The 15,426-nt window shown below is 42.4% G+C and overlaps 1 protein-coding gene across 2 annotated transcripts in view; it reads right to left on the reverse strand.

Annotated features, from left to right (window-relative positions):
* GRIN3B (glutamate ionotropic receptor NMDA type subunit 3B) overlaps positions 1-15,426 on the reverse strand; it is a 101,654-nt gene that overhangs the window by 61,430 nt on the left and 24,798 nt on the right. The window lies entirely within an intron of this gene.

Below are 15,426 nucleotides of genomic sequence, written 5' to 3' on the forward strand. Positions count from 1 at the left end.
GTACAATTAAAGGGGTATTCCAGGATTTTTTTTTATTTGGCTATGCTACAGGGGCTGTAAAGTTAGTGTAGTTCATAATATAGTGTACCTGTGTGTGAGGGTTTTCTCACAATTCTTCTGTGATACTCACCCCAATATTTATTTTTAACAACATACAAAATGACTGTTGTCTCAGATTTTTCCCAGGTTGCAATGCGGCTGAGACCTGACTCACTAGTCAGCTGATGACAGGGAGCCTATCTGCTTCAATGGGTGGAGCGAACGCTTGGTGGGAGAGAGATCAATCTGAAACTAATGCAACAGCTGTAGGCACCCTGATTGAAAACTGCAGGTCTTTTGAATGGATGCAGCTCACTTTTGTTTCAATGGGTGGGGTGGCTGATGTGTGGGAGGGAGGAAAATGGAATTATGCGATTTGTAGTAAAAAAAATAAAAATAAAACAGGAAATACCAGTTCACAAAAAGCTAGCCACAGTGTTATGGTAATCTCACAAAATAGCCATTTAGCTCTGAGACAAGCGCAGATCCTTCCTAAGCATGTCCATTACTGTCTGACAGATACATACTAAATTCATCTTATGGTGGATAACCCCTTTAAGTTTAACACTTAAAGAGCTTCCCGTAACACTCACGGAAAATCCGCTTGGAAATTTCCACCTGAAGAATGGCGTTGCTAATTCTTCAGGCAGAAATGCTCACGGAACACATTGCAGTCTATTGGATACTGCAGTGTCCGCACAGTCCTAGCGCCGACTGATTCAGTCAGCGCTAGCTGCACTCGGAATCTCTGGGCGGAAACTTTCTGCCTGAAGATTCTGCAGTGTGAACCTAGCCTTAAACTGAACTAGGCAGAGTGTTCTTTAAATCCAGAGGTCTTACAATTGATCAAGGCAAAACGGGGCCGAACGATAATAGATCTGTTTGGTATCAGATAGTATTGGAAGGTTTAGAGGTTCTGTTCCATTAACCCTCTAGATGCCTTTGCTCCAATCTCCTTGAAACCATGGTTCCTATGCTGTAGGACACTTGTAAACAGACAGGGGCATTATATGTGAGCGGAACATGACAGGTGGCATAATATGTGAGGGGCAGGACGGGGCATTAAATGTGAGTTATGTGGCGGGGGAGGACAGAGCATTATTATATTTTATATGTGGGGGCACAGAGTGTTTTTCATTTCAGAGGTATGGTGTATATTATAAGGAATTTCTGGGGTGGTATAGTTTTTATGGGCCACAATATGTTTCAGTATTCTATTCAGAGGGTGCACTCTACGGCAGTATTATATTCAGAGAATGCAGTGTGTGGTAGTATTCTATTCAGAGAGTGCAGTATGTAGCAGTATTATATTCAGAGGGCACAGTGTGTGGCAGTATTATATTAATGCGCACAGTGTGTCATACTATTATATTCAGAGGAGACAGTGTCTGGCAGGGATATAATGATTATTGTTTTCATGAGTGAGGAGCCAATACCATCTGGGCGTCAAGTTCAGCAGAGAGAAGATTTAGCTGGAACACATCATGGCGGTATGTTCCATCTGAATTAGATAAGGAGAGACTATAGAGAAGACGTCAGCTATAGTCACTGAAATCATTGTGTATTCTTCCCACTATGTCCTATCAGAGCTGGAGTCACTTGTAACTTCTACAGTTATGATGGGTGAAACTATAACTCACAGCATAACCTCACTACTGCTAAGGTCATACTGGGAGCTTTAGTTTTAAATGGTATAAACTTCTGTAGCACTGTCCCATTATCACATTCTGTGGCAATTGGTATATTTGATTGTCATACTGAAAAAAAGATTTCCACAACGTGTCACACCACTGGCGTCTGTCACAACAGGCTCAAAAATTACTTGGGGAGGTGTTATGGGGTGACACCATTTTCTACCGCACCAGGTGACACCAACCCTAGCATTGCCACTGCTCTGGGTTCTATAAGCAATGCCTTATTTTCTGCAAAATTTAAGCATTAATAATTCTGGGATGCTTTTACTTTTTATTCTGATTCCGAGATAATTTTTTCGTGACATATTCTACTTTATATCCGATGTAAATTTTTGTTGAAACTTGCATCATTTCTTGGTGAAAAATTCCAAAATTTGCTGAAAAATTTGAAAATTTAGCATTTTCTTTTTTACTTTGAAAGTCTCTGCTTATAAGGAAAATAGACATACCAAATACATTATATATTGATTGACATATACAATATGTCTACTTTATATTTGCATCATAAAGTTGACATGTTTTTACTTTTGGAAAACATCAGAGGGCTTCAAAGTTCAGCAGCAATTTTCCAATTTTTCACTAAATTTTCTAAATCGGAATTTTTCAGGGACCAATTCAGTTTGAAGTGGATTTGAAGGGCCTTCATATTAGAATTACCCCATAAATGACCCCATTATAAAAACTGCACCCCTCAAATTATTCAAAATGACATTCATAAAGTGTATTAACCCTTTAGGTGTTTCACAGGAATAGTAGCAAAGTGAAGGAGAAAATTCAAAATCTTCATTTTTTTACACTCGCATGTTCTTGTAGACCCAGTTTTTGAAATTTTACAAGGGGTAAAAGGAGAAAAAAAAATTATAATTTGTAACCCAATTTCTCTCGAGTAAGGAAATACCTCATATGTGTTTGTAAAGTGTTCAGCGGGTATAGTAGAGGGAAGGAGCAACAATTTTGTAGAGAGTTTTTCTGAAATGGTTTTTGGGGGACATGTCACATTTAGGAAGCCCCTATGGTGCCAGAACCGAAAAAAACACACCACAGGTGTTTGACGACTTTTTTGTTAAAGTCGGATGTGTAAATACATGGTTTTCCCCAAAATTTTACATTTTTACAAGGGATTATAGGAGAAAATGCCCCCCAAAATTTGTAACCCCATCTCTTCTGAGTATGGAAATACCCGATGTGTTGACGTCAAGTGCACTGTGGGCAAACTACAATGCTCAGAAGAGAAGTCACATTTGGCTTTTGGAAAGCAAATTTAGCTGAAATGATTTTTCGGGGGCATGTCACATTTAGGAAGCAACTATGGTGCCAGAACAGCAAAAAACAAACACATGGCATACTATTTTGGAAACTAAACCCCTCAAGGAACATAGCAAGGGGTACAGTGAGCCTTAACACCCCACAGGTGTTTGACACATTTCTGTTAAAGTTGGACGTGGAAATGAAAAATTAGATTTTTTTCACAAAAATGCTGGTGTTACCCCAAATGTTTCATTTTCACAAGGGGTAACAGGAGAAAAAGCCTCCCATAATTTGTAACCCCATTTCTTCTGAGTATGGAAATAGCCCCATATGTGGATGTAAAGTGCTCTGCAGGGGAACTACAGGGCTCAGAAGAGAAGGAGCACCATTGAGCTTTTGGAGAGAGAATTTGGTTGGAATAGAAGTCAGGGGCTGTAACGCCGAGCGCTCAGGGTCCCGCGGCTTCCCCGGAGCGCTCGCGGCGTTATACTAACAGCAGTGCTCCAGTCTCTGTCTCTGACCGCGAGCGCTGCTGAGTTCATGCCGGCGGGGACGCGATCCGCATGGCGGGTCAGACCCGTTCACGGATCGTGCCCCGTTCTACTCACCCTCCTCCTGTGGCTGTCTCGTCCCGGCGCGTGCGGCCCCGCTCCCTAGGGCACGTGTGCGCCGATGTTCTAAGATTTAAAGGGCCAGTGCACCGCTAATTGGTTCCTGGCCCAATTAGTTCAATCACCTCCCTACACATAACTACACACTTCCCCTTCCCTTCCTTGCCGAATCTTGTTACCTTGTGCCCTGAGAAAGCGTTATAGTGTGTTCCCAAGCCTGTGTACCCAGACCTGCTGTTGCCCCTGACTGCGAAACTCGCTGCCTGCCCTGACCTTCTGCTACGTCTGACCTCACCTCTGTCTAGTCCTTGTGTACCTCGCCAGTCTCAGCTGCCCGAGAGGTCGAGTCGCTACTGGGGAACACGACCTGGTAGTTACCGCCACAGCAAGTCCATCCCGCTTTGCGGCGGGCTCTGGTGAACACCAGTAACTGCTTAGAACCGATTCCCCAGTACGACCCGCGTCATCGCCTCTCTGGCATAGAGGATCCACCTCCAGCCGCTAGTCCGGACCCTGACAGGGGCCATGTGCTTTTACAAATCCCCCCGTGGTGCCATAACAGTGGATCCCCCCACATGTGACCACAATTTGGAAACTACACCCCTCACAGAATTTAATAAGGGGTGCAGTGAACATTTACACCCCACTGTCGTTTGACATATCTTTAAAGCAGTGGGCTGTGCAAATGAAAAATTAAATTTTTCATTTCACGGGGCACTGTTCCAAAAATCTGTCAGACACCTGTGGGGTTTAAATGCTCACTGTACCCCTTAATACATTATGTGGGGGATGTAGTTTCCAAAATGGGGTCACATGTGGGCGGGGTCCACTGTTCTGGCACTATGGGGGCTTTGTAAACACACATGGCCTTCAATTTCGGACACATTCTCTCTCCACAAGCCCAATGGCGCTCCTTCTCTTCTGAGCATTGTAGTTCCCCAACAGAGCACTTTACATCCACATATGGGGTATGTTCTACAAATTTTGGGGGGCTTTTTTCCTATTCTCCCTTGAGAAAATGAAAAATGTAGGGTAACACCAGCATTTTAGTGAAAATTCTTTTTTTTTTCACTTTCACATCCAACTTTAATGAAAATTAGTCAAACACCTGAGGGGTGTTAAGGCTCACTATACCCCTTGTTACGTTCCGTGAGCCATATTGTGCGCCCGCAGATCACTTTACACCCCCATATGGGGTATTTCCGTACTCTGGAGAAATTGCCTTACAAATTTGGGGGCCTTTGTTTCCTTTTACCGCTTGTAAAAATTAAAAGTATGGGGCAACACCAGCATGTTAGTGTAAAAAATTAAAAAAACATTATGGTGTAGACCCAAACTTTACCTTTTCATAAGGGGTAAAAAAAGAAAATGCCTCCCAAAATTTGTAATGCAATTTCTCTCGAGTACGGAAATACCTCATATGTGGCACTGAAATGTTGCTTTGAAATACCACAGGGCTCCAAAGCGAGAGATCGCAATGCGCATTTGAGGCCCAAATTGGGGATTTGCATCCGCCACAAAAATACGGTACAGCAGTGTTTCCCAAACAGGGTGTCTCCAGCTGTTGCAAAACTTCCAGCATGCCTTGACAGTCAGTGGCTGTCCGGCAATACTGGGAGTTGTTGTTTTTCAACAGCTGGAGGCTCGGTTTTGGAAACAGCGCCGTACAAGAATTTTTTATATTTTTTATTGAGTGGGGGGGGGGGGGGACAACAACTGTGTAAGGGTATATGTATATGTAGTGTTTTACTTTTTATTTTGTGTAGGTGTAGTGTAGTGTTTTTAGGGTACATTCGCACAGGAGGGGGTTTACAGTGAGTTTCTAGCTGGAAATTTGAGCTGCGGTGGAAAATTTGCCGGTTTTCAAACTTGCTGCAGAAAACTTGCTGTAAATCCCCCGCCCGTGTGAATGTACCCTGTACAGACCACTGACAGACCATACATGCTGGGAGTTGTAGTTATGCAACAGCTGGAGGCACATTGGTTATGCAACACTGAGAGTTTATTACTTAACTCAGTGTTTCGCAATCAGTGTGCCTCCAGCTGTTGAAGAACTAGAACTCCCAGCATGTACAGTCTCTCAGTGCATGCTGGGAGTTGTATTTTTGCAACAGCTGGAGGCACACTGGTTGCAAAACACTGAGTTAGGGAACAAACTCTGTTTCACAACCAAAACTGCAACACTCAGCATACATTTACAGTCGAAGGGCATGCTGAGAGTTGTAGTTTTGCAATAGCTGGAGATAAGGGGATAGTGGATAAGATCTTTTTCAGCGGAGTACCCCTTTAACCTCTTAAGGACATAGGACGTTCTCTAACGTCTCCACTACCTGGGCTTTAATGCCCAAGGACGTTAGAGAACGTCCTGTTGTATTTCCGGTCTCTGCCGCTCGTCGGGCAGAGATCGGAACCGGATGCCTGCTGAAATCCTTCCGCAGGCATCCAGGGCAAACGCCGAGGGGGGCCATGTCGGCGATCGTCGCAAATCGCAAGGGAAATAGCCCTTGCGATCTGCGGCGATACCGGGCTGATCGGGTCTCTAAGACCCGACCGCCCAGTAATTTTGCATGATCCCGGCTGTCACAGACAGCCAGGACCATGCTGCAGACTAGGAGCGAGGTGGCAAGCCTGCCACCTCCTCCGATCCCCTGCGATGCGTCAGTTAACTAACCGACCAATCGCAAGGGGGGGGGGCGGTTACTTCCTCCCGTCCTGCCCGGCCCCTTGAAGTCCGGAGAGGATGGGAGGAAGACCGGAGGACGCGGCAGGGGACGGGGGAGTGCTGGGGACCGGCCCCGGTACTTACCTCGTCCCTGAAGACCCGGATCCCGGCGATGAAGACGGCGGCGGCGGCGAAGACAGGTGAGTTGATCTTCAGCCGCGGTCGGGCCCTTTACAGCAATGCACGTCGCCGTAAAGCGACATGCATTGCTCTAATGGGACCCTGTAAACTACAACTCCCAGCATGCCCAGACAGCCCTTGGCGTCTGGGCATGCTGGGTGTTGCAGTTTTGCAACATCTGGAGGTCCACAGTTTTGAGACCACTGTGCCCTTCCAGATGTTGCAAAACTGCACATCCTCAGCATGCCCTTACTGTCCAGGCATGCTGGGAGTTGTAGTGCTGTAACATCTGGCCCTTCAGATGTTGCAGAACTACAACTCCCAGCATGCCTGGACAGTTTTGGCATACTGGGAGTTGTAGTTTTGCAACATCTGGAAGGGCACAGATTGGGAACCACTGTATTAGTGGTCTGCAAACTGTAGTCCTCCAGATGTTGCAAGACTACAACTCCAAGCATGCTGGGAGTTGTAGTTCGGCAACATCTGGCTCTAAAGATGTTGCCGAACTACTACTCCCTACTGCCTGAGAATGCTGGGAGTTGTGGTTTTGCAACAACTGGAGGCCCACTGGTTGGGAAACATTGTCTGTTTCCTAACTCAGTGTTTCCCAACCCGTGTGCCTCCAGCTGTTGCAAAACTATAACTACCAGCATGCACTGATAAACTGTGCATGCTGGGAGTTGTAGTTTTGCAACAGCTGGAGGTGTCCCCCCCCCCCCTGTGAATGTACAGGGTACATGGGCAGGGGGCTTACAGTGAGTATCAGGCTGCAAGTTTGCGATGCAGCAAATTTTGCGCGGCAGCTCAAACTCGAAGCGGGAAACTCGCTGTAATCCCCCGCCCGTACCCTAAAAACACTACACTACATTACACTAACACAAAATAAAATAAAAAGTTAAAAAACACTACATATACACATACCCCTACACAGCCCCCCTCCCAATAAAAATGAAAAACGTCTGGTACGCCACTGTTTCCAAAATGGAGCCTCCAGCTGTTGCAAAACAACAACTCCCAGTATTGCCGGACAGCCGTTGACTGTCCAAGCATGCTGGGAGGCACCCTGTTTGGGAATCACTGGCGTAGAATACCCCTAATTCAGTCCTCAAATGCGCATGGCGCTCTCTCACTTTGGAGCCCTGTCGTATTTCAAGGCAACAGTTTAGGGTCACATATGGGGTATCGCCGTACTCGGGAGAAATCGCCTAACAAATTTTGGGGGGCTTTTTCTCCTTTAACCCCTTATGAAAAGGTGAAGTTGGGGTCTACAACAGCATGTTAGTGTAAAAAAAAAATGTTTACACTAACACGCTGGTGTTGCCCTATACTGTTCATTTTGACAAGAGGTAAAAGGGAAAAAAGCCCCCCAAAATTTGTAATGCAACTTCTCCCGACTACGGAGATACCCCATAAGTGGGCGCAAAGTTCTCTGGGGGCGCACAACAAGGCCCAGAAAGGAGGGTGCACCATTTACATTTGAGGTGATTTGCACAGGGGTGGCTGATTGTTACAGCGGTTTTGACAAACGCAAAAAAAAAAAAAAACACATGTGACCCCATTTTGGAAACTACACCCCTCACGGAATGTAATGAGGGGTGCAGTGAGAATTTACACCCCACTGGTGTCTGACAGATCTTTGGAACAGTGAGCTGTGCAAATTAAACATTTTGTACAGCCCACTGTTCCAAAGATCTGACAGACACCAGTGGGGGGTAAATGCTCACTGTACCCCTTGTTACGTTCCTCAAGGGGTCTAGTTTCCAAAATGGTATGCCATGTTGGGGTTATTTTGCTGTCCTGGCACCATAGGGGCTTCCTAAATGCAACATGCCCCCCGAGCAAAATTTGCTCTCCAAAAGCCAAATATGACTCCTTCTCTTCTGAGCATTGTAGTTCGCCCGTAGTGCACTTCAGGTCCACTTATGGCATACCTTTATACTCAGAAGAGATGGGGTTACAAATTTTGGGGGGTCTTTTCTGCTATTAACCCTTGCAAAAATGTGAAATTTGGGGGGAAACACACATTTTAGTGAAAATATATATTTATGTTTTTACATATGCAAAAGTCGTGAAACACCTGTGGGGTATTAAGGCTCACTTTATTCCTTGTTACACTCCTCAAGGGGTCTAGTTTCCAAAATGGTATGCCATGTGAGGGTTTTTTGCTGTTGTGGCACCATAGGGGCTTCCTAAATGCAACATGCCCCCCGACCAAAATTTGCTCTCCAAAAGCCAAATATGACACCTTCTCTTCTGAGCATTGTAGTTCGCCCGTAGTGCACTTCAGGTCCACTTATGGGGTACCTTCATACTCAGAAGAGATGGGGTTACAAATTTTGGGGGGTATTTTCTGCTATTAACCCTTGCAAAAATGTGAAATTTGGGGGGAAACACACATTTTAGTGAAAATATATATTTATGTTTTTACATATGCAAAAGTCGTGAAACACCTGTGGGGTATTAAGGTTCACTTTACCCCTTGTTACATTCCCCAAGGGGTCTAGTTTCTAAAATGGTATGCCATGTGGGGATGTTTTGCTGTTCTGGTACCATAGGGGTTTCCTAAATGCAACATGCCCCCCAAAAACCATTTCAGAAAAACGTACTCTCCAAAATCACCTTGTCGCTCCTTCCCTTCTGAGCCCTCTACTGCGCCCGCCGAACACTTTACATGGACATATGAGGTATGTGCTTACTCGAGAGAAATTGGGCTACAAATATAAGTATGAATTTTCTCCTTCTACCCCTTGTAAAAATAAAAAAATTGGGTCTACAAGAACATGCGAGTGTAAAAAATGAAGATTGTGAATTTTCTCCTTCACTTTACTGCTATTCCTGTGAAACACCTAAAGGGTTAAAACGCTGACTGAATACTTTGAATACTTTGGGGGCTGTAGTTTTTATAATGGGGTCATTTGTGGTGTATTTCTAATATGAAGACCATACAAATCCACTTCAAACCTGAACTGGTCCCTGAAAAATAGTGAGTTTGAAAATTTTGTGAAAAATTGGAAGATTGCTGCTGAACTTTGAAGCCCTCTGGTGTCTTCCAAAAGTAAAATCACGTAAATTTTATGATGCAAACATAAAGTAGACATATTGTATTTGTGAATAAAAATGTTTTTTATTTGGAATATCCATTTTCCTTACAAGAAGAGAGCTTCAAAGTTAGAAAAATGCTAAATTTTCAATTTTTTAATCAAATTTTAGAATTTTTCACTAAGAAACAATGCAACTATCGACAAAATTTTACCAATAACATAAAGTAGAATATGTCACAAAAAATAATCTCGTAATCAGAATGATAGGTAAAAGCATCCCAGAGTTATTAATGTTTAAAGTGACAGTGGTCAGATGTTCAAAAAACGCTCCGGTCCTAAGGTGTAAAATGGCCTGGTCCTTAAGGGGTTAAAGCGTACCTGTCAGATCCCACAAAAAAAACACAACTGTTATATGTTACTCAGTACCACATCCTGATCATGTACATGTAATTTTATGTCTCTATCACCCATATTTCACAAATAAATAGCATATTACAGCTGTTCAATTTCTTTTCCATCTTGTCAAAGGGAGGGGGGTGTGTCCTTCTCTTGCCTGCACTGTGATGACTCCTTCCCCTCCCTCACTCTGCTGACTTACTGTTCTTGGAGGAGCATGGCAGCCCTGTTCTGTAACCCTTTCCTCTCTGGATTTATGCTGTATATACACATACACACACATAATGATTATTGGAGATTGCCTGTACTTTACCACCAAAGACAATATGGTGAGTGTATAACTTATATCTTCCTATGGCATTCATGCTTAGGCAGTCCTGTGTCATCCTTAGGCAGTCCAGTAATGCTGGGACTTGTATTTATGGAGTAGTTGGAGGTACAGTGTTTTGATAACTCTTTTTTTTACAGAAGTGTTACCTTCAGCTGTGTCTCTTGTTACTAGTGGGGTATCCCAGGAGTCAGTTTTGGGTCCTATTCTTTAAGTATACCTATTAATGACCTTGTAGAGGGACTATATAGTAAAGTATCAATCTTTGCAGTTGATACTAAGATTGGCAAAGTGGCTAACACAACAGAGGACAGTGTACTGTTACAAATGGATCTGGATAGCTTAGAGATTTGGTCTGAAAAGTGACAGATGAAGTTTAACACTAATAAATGTAAGCTAATGCACATGGGGAGGAAAAATACAGGCTGGGATAATGTATTAATAGTCAATTCAGTATTCTGTGCAGATTTGATACGCAGGAATTTCTGCTGCAGAGTTCAATGTAAACTAAATGACTGAATACATCTTCACCTCCTGCACATCAAATTCTGTGCATGAAAACGGTGCAGGATACTGTATGTTTGAATATACCCTAAATGGCAAATCACTGGGGACTACTGACATGAAAAAGGACTTAGGAGTTTTAATTGACAGTAAATTTAACTGTAGCAACCAGTGTCAGGCAGCTGCTGCCAGGGCAAATGAAATCATGGGATGTATCAAAAGGGGCATAGATGCCCACGACAAGGAAATAATTCTACCACTGTACAAATCACTAGTCAGACCACACATAGAATACTGTGTACAGTACTGTGCAACAGTGTACAAGAAAGATATAGTGGAGCTGGAGAGGGTTCAAAGACAGGCAACAAGGGTAATACGGGGAATGGGAGGACTACAGTACTCAGAAAGATTATCAGAATTAGGGTTATTTCGTTTCGAAAATAGACCGCTCAGGGGCGACCTAATAAAGGGGGAAGTACAGAGATCTTTCCCATGATCTGTTCATACCCAGGACTACATTTATAACAAGGGGGCATCCTCTACCTCTAGAGGAAAGAAGGTTTCTACACCAGCACAGACAGGTGTTATTTACTGTAAGAGCAGCGAGACTGTGGAACTCTCTTCCAGAGGAAACGGTCATGGGGAACACAATAAAAATCTTTGAAAACGGCCTGGACACCTTTCTGGAGAGTAATAACATTACAGGTAATGAATACTAGATTTATAGGGACAGCACATTGATCCAGGGATTTATTCTGATTGTAATATTGGAGTCAGAAAATAAGTTCTCTCCCTGGTATGGGGCAATTGGTATCAGCCTTCTAAGGGTTTTTGCCTCCCTCTGCATATACTCAGTAGGAATATAGGTTGACCCTTAATGGACGTTTTTTTTTTTCCAACCTTATGAACTTTGTTACCGTGTTACTCTGAGTCGTGTTAAAGAAGGATCGTAAATGCAATGTTGCCAGGTAAGGGCCACCAAGCACCCTTCTTCTACACAACTCCTTTGGACTGTTCCCATGGCTGGTAATTTGTACACCACCCCATTATTGGATTTCGGTTCCGATGCAGGCAGCTTCCAGGCTTACAGTGCTATAGAACACATATTGGTGTCTATTTATTTATTTTTTTACACTATTCGGTGACAGTGACTTGTGGTCTCAGAATTGTTTTGAAACTAAATATCATGTGAAGCATTTCTTGTACTGTTCCTTGGCTTTTAATTCTAGTTGTTATAATAGATAAAACCAAACACTTGTATTCTATTTTCAAAGTAGATAGAGTAGATTAAACTATTATGGATCTAACATTATTTAAGAAATGGACAGAACATAGCAATGGTGTGCTGCCACAATATGCATTACCTTAATGTAGTAGGAACTGCTTAAGTAAACTTCTTACACTCTGAAGAGTGATTATTGATTGTCTCTACTGGCTCCTTTGTTGCTGATAGGTCTTAAAGAAATATGCAATGCTTAATGCTGATTGTAAAATGCAGGATACCCCTCCTCACCTGCTGCAGAAATACACATTTTATCATAAAAGCACTGTTTTTTTTTAAAACAAATTTTGCATAAATCAATAGATGTAACTTAGACTGCTCAGTAATGCTTTTTAATGTCATCCATGAAGCTGCTGCTTCTTAGAGTTTCCTATGAAAACTTAGAAGAGCAGAATCCCATACTTTGTGTATGTGGTATATTTAGGCCAACATAAAGGCTAGGCTCCACTCACCAGCTCAGGGAAAGCTGAAAATGTGAGATCAATCCGATTAAAGGGGAACTCCTCTGGAATTTTTTTTTTTAAATCAACTGGTGCCAGAAAGTTAAACAGATTTGTAAATGTACTTAGCTGCTGTATGCTCCACAGGAAGTTCTTTACTTTTTAAATTTCCTTTCTGTCTGATCACAGTGCTCTCTACTGACACCTCTGTCCATTTCAGGAACTATCCAGAGTAGGAGTAAATCCCCATTGCAAACCTATGCTGATCTGGAAAGTTCCTAAAATGGACAGGTGTCAGCAGAGAGCACTGTGGCCAGACAGAGAGGAAATTCAAAAGGAAAATAACATCCATTGAAGCATACAGAAGATTATAGACTAGTTATAGATAAGTACTAGAAGGATTAAGATTTGTTTTATAGAATTTACAAATCTGTTTTACTTTCTGTCATCAGTTAATTCAAAATTTTTTTTTTCCAGTGGAGTACCCCATTGAATCCTGCGCAGATTTGATGCGCAGGATTTGATATACAGTATTTTCTGCTGCAGATTTCAATGTAAACTAAATGACTGAGCACAGGTTCTGGGTAGTCAGCCAGGTTTACGTAACTCCGGGAATTACATGCACAATGTAGCTTGTGCGGCTTGGCACAGCTGCCATTAAAGTCAGTAAAAGTTACGCAAATTGTGCAACATCCCTGATTTAGCTGCTTTTGGCTTTTCCGACCTCCTCTGCATGCAGCAAACAGACAGAAGCTGGCTGAAAAACCTGGAAGGAGCTACTTGGGACAACCCCTTCAAGTCTTTAAAGGGTTACTCCGCTCCCCAGCGTCCGGAACATTGAGTTCCTGAATGCTGTGTGCGGGCTTCCGTGTTCACGCCCGCCCCCTCGTGACGTCACACCCCATCATGTGACGTCACATCCCGCCCCCTCAATGCAAGTCTATGGGAGGGGGCGTGACTGCCATCGAACCCCCTTCTCAAAGACTTTCATTGAGGGGGCAAGCCATGACGTCATGAGGGGGCAGGCATGAACACAGAAGCCCACACACAGCGTTAAGGAACTCAATGTTCCAGACGCTGGGGAGGGGAGTAACCTTGTCAGTGCTGGTTAACCCTTTTGAGACTTTGCGCACACTACTCTACACTAAATAGTAGTCAAATTGAGCTTTAATTATTAGCAGTACCCCTAATTAACACCATACAAAGGACCTATATATGGTGGGTAAATTAATCTTACATACCTATAGATCACCAAAGTGATCCACAAAAACCCCTATTTACCATATATAAAATATGATGAACATTATTATTGATTATTCCTCACACTAAACAGTGCCCGTTTTCCTCTTGACAAAGCTGCGTTGCAGCGAAACATGTCGAGGGGGGCTGAGTGTTGATTTTAAATACAGTGCCGTCTCCATGCCGCATAGTACACTGCAGGTGCATGCGGTGATCATTTAGTCAGTAATAGATAGCCAGACTGGCATCAGCTACAGACAAAGAACACTGTATGGAGAGAAAGACACTGCAATTTTAATCTGTTTGTCTTTAGTTTGATGAATAATCAATAATAAAGTTTATCATATTTTATATATGGGAAATAGGGGTTTTTGTGGATCACTTTGGTGATCTATAGGTATGCAAGATTAACGTACCCCTAATTAAGCTCCCTGTGTGAACATAGACTAAAATAGGGTTAAAGAAGGATTCATCTACAACTTGTGTAGTCTACAACTGTAATATGTGAGTTTGATAATATGTTGTCACTGGTTGGAGTCATTGGTACTGTAGTGGTTTCCAAAGTTGAGCCTGGAGCTTCAATGCCTTTCTCAGTTACTAAAGCCTCCTTCCTATAGTCACATAGGCAAATTACAATGCCAATTTTGCTTGATTTTCACCCATAGCTCTCTACTTGGCAAGTGTAACATGCCCACCAGGTGTATAGTTTTGTACACCAAACGGTAATATAATGTTGCATTTTACAATTATCTGGAATTTAGGCCTATCACTCATAGTAACCTCTGGCCAGCTGAAATATGTGCAGAATACCAAAACACTGCAGATAATACATTTCCCTGATTATGTCTAATTTACCTTTAGACTTTCATTATCAAGGCATATGCTAAAGAAACATGCTTTATGAATGTATAGGTATGTTGTTACCACAACTGTATTAACTGCCTAAAAACACAGCCCATTTTGGCCTTGGTTTTCCCATCACCTCAGAAAACATAACTTTTATTAGTAGGCCAATAAAATATTAGTGTATAATATTATTGTACCTCTTCCAATCTTGGCTCCATAGTTCTGATTAAACTATGAATAAATATTCAAATAAAAGATACATGCATCTAATCCTGTCCAAATCACCCTCCATCCTAAATTATTCCCAAGACACATTAAGTGGATCTAACATGATCCTACAGAAATCTTAAGGAGGATAATTGTAAATAGTTCTGGTCCCTCGCTGTAATAAGAGGAATTCTTATGTGAACGACACTAAGGGTACAAAAAGGCTAACACAGTGGCTCACATAGTTATCCTGGCCAAAATTTACTAACCAGTGAAATAATAAAACTGACCTTGGTTTTATTTTTGCATTTTTTTCTCCTCGCTTTCTAATAGCTATAATAACTCTTTAATATTTCCATCTAGAGACCCATATGAGGGCTTGTTTTTGCGCAACCAATTGTACTTTGTAATGACATCACTTATTTTGCCATAAAATGTACTGCAAAACCAAAAAAATATTATTTGTGTGGGGAAGTTGAAAAGAAAACATAAATTTAACAAATTTTGAAAGGGTTTAATTTTCACACTGTATACTTCTGTGGGTCAATACGATTAAAATGATAGCCATGTCTTACATGTTTTCTATTATTGAACATGAATGTGTGTTTTTTGTAAGGTGAGGTGACCAAAAAGCAGCAATTTTGGACTTTTCTTTTTCTTTTTTTCATTTATGCTGTTCACCATATGGGATTATTAACATTATATTTTG

Source organism: Hyla sarda, chromosome 1, assembly GCF_029499605.1.
Source record: "Hyla sarda isolate aHylSar1 chromosome 1, aHylSar1.hap1, whole genome shotgun sequence".
Taxonomy (NCBI): Eukaryota; Metazoa; Chordata; class Amphibia; order Anura; family Hylidae; genus Hyla; species Hyla sarda.